We start from the raw sequence: 2,199 nt of genomic DNA, 5'->3' as shown, positions 1-2,199 counted from the left end.
CTTCCGGTGACGGGACGTGCAGACGGAGGGGGCGTTCCCAGGGCTCGCGATTCGTGCGTGCAGGGGCGGGGCGGGGCGCGGCGAGCTGGGGTTTGAGTAACGACTGACGCTTTTATGATTTGTCTCTAAAGCCCCCCCCCCCCACGATTCTATTATTAGCGTCCTTTATTTCACCCCAGCTATTTTTACAATGAACGAGCCCTGGCAGCCGCGTGGCATTGGACTGCAGCTAACTGCAAGGTCAGCAGTTCCAAAGCAACACTTCCCTGGCAGAAAAACTGCCTTCTTGCCCTGAAGAGTTACAGCCTCCGAAACCCACGGGGGTGGCGGGGTGGGGTGGGGGTGGGGAGTGGGGGCGCGGTTCTACCTTATCCTATTGTGTCGCCCAATGACAGGCAGTTTGGGCGTATTGCTAGGGTGACACAAGACTTGTCTTTCGTTCTGCTGTGTGCATAAACTGAGAAACAGCTCTCTAAAGGTTGGAATGTTCATTTGGATTATGACCCACTAACCCTGTATATATATTTAAAAGGAAACTGCTGGAGATTGCATGATTGAACTTTGCAAAACCAATAACTTGTTCATAGCAAATACAATTTTAGCAACATAAAAGGGAACTTTTATGCCATATATATATAGCAACTATAGACATGGACTTCTCCAGGTGGAATACACAGGAATCAAGTTGCCTACATCTGTGGGAATAAAAGTAGAGAAGCACAATACGAATAGCTAAAGCCAGACAATGGACTGACTGTAACAGACCATCAATTGTAAGTTCAAGACATTGAATGAGGAGGATCATAGAAGAATCGATGTATTTGAATTGTGGTTCTGGGGAAGAATAGTGAAAGTACCATGCGCTGCTAAAAGGACAAACCTATCTGTATTGGAGGAAGTAAGGCCAGAGTGCTCCTTACAGGCAAAGATGGCAAGACTTGGTCTTGCATACTTTGGACATAGACTCAGGAGAGACTAGTCTCAAGAGGACATCATGTTTGCTAAAATGGAAGGGGGTCAATAAAGAGGAAAGCCCTAAATGAGATGGACTGACACCATGGCTGCATCAGTGGTCTCAGTCACAGGAACCAGTGTGAGGATGGCGCAGGACGGGGCACTGTTTCGCTCTGTTGTGCAAAGGGTCACAATGGGTCTGAGCTGACTCAATGGCACCTCACAACAAAAATCCAAATATCATACAATTCAGTAGTTCTGGCATATCAAGAAGTATTGTACAATCATTAAAACATCAATTTTAGACCATTTTTTGTGTTAACTCCCCGTTTTCCCCCAACCCTGCCTACCAAACTCCTACATATACCCATAAACATTCAAAAATACAAAACAGTAAAAAAAAGTGAACAAAAAATGACAAAACAAAGAAAACCCTCAATTTGGAAAGAAAACATTAAAAACTATAGCAACTTTAAAATGGGTCAAAAAGGAGATCAAGTGATAAGGTGTTAATTTTTAACCTTGTTATAGCTTTCATAATCCCCTTTCCAAAGAATTCTGGGACCTAACAAAGCTAGTCATATGCCTGGTCAATGTTCATAAGGAACACACCAGAGGCTCCATCTACATGTATTTCCTCCCCCCACCCAACCCCCTTTTAAACTCCTAATACTTTTAGCTAAGTCAAAAAGGAGATCAAATCAGATGTTCTGTTTCAACCATGCAAATCAAACGATACACTTTAATCTACCATAATCATCTTTTTAAAAAATCATCTCTTTTTGTAACCAGGCTATTCATTCCCAAAACTATGGTCACAGGAAAATCACACTAGAAGCTTAATCTATTTGTAGATCCTATAAACGGATCTTCTGCAAACCAGGATTTCACAATTTAAACTCTGATACAATTACTTCCTTTTATTTGAATTGTATTATTTATAATCCTTGGATCACACAAGCTGGTGGGCTTCTTGCATGTGGACTAGTTGACCCCTCACTTAGATGGCTGCTTGTTTTAACATTAGCCTTTATGACTGCAGACTCTATTTGTTCTGATAGCCAGGCACCATCTTGTTTTTCCCCCCACATTTTCTCTAGCTTTGTTTCTATCAGCAAGTCCATACTAATCCATTAATATTCCTTCTTCTTTGTTTTCAATTTTTTATTTCAATTGTCAATAATTATTTATGTATCTTCATTGCACATTTGATCCATTTCCAACTGAAGTGGTTGGTAGACTTCT

This window comes from Tenrec ecaudatus, chromosome 1, assembly GCF_050624435.1.
Source record: "Tenrec ecaudatus isolate mTenEca1 chromosome 1, mTenEca1.hap1, whole genome shotgun sequence".
NCBI lineage: Eukaryota > Metazoa > Chordata > Mammalia > Afrosoricida > Tenrecidae > Tenrec > Tenrec ecaudatus.
Note: the sequence above shows the minus strand (reverse complement) of the source record.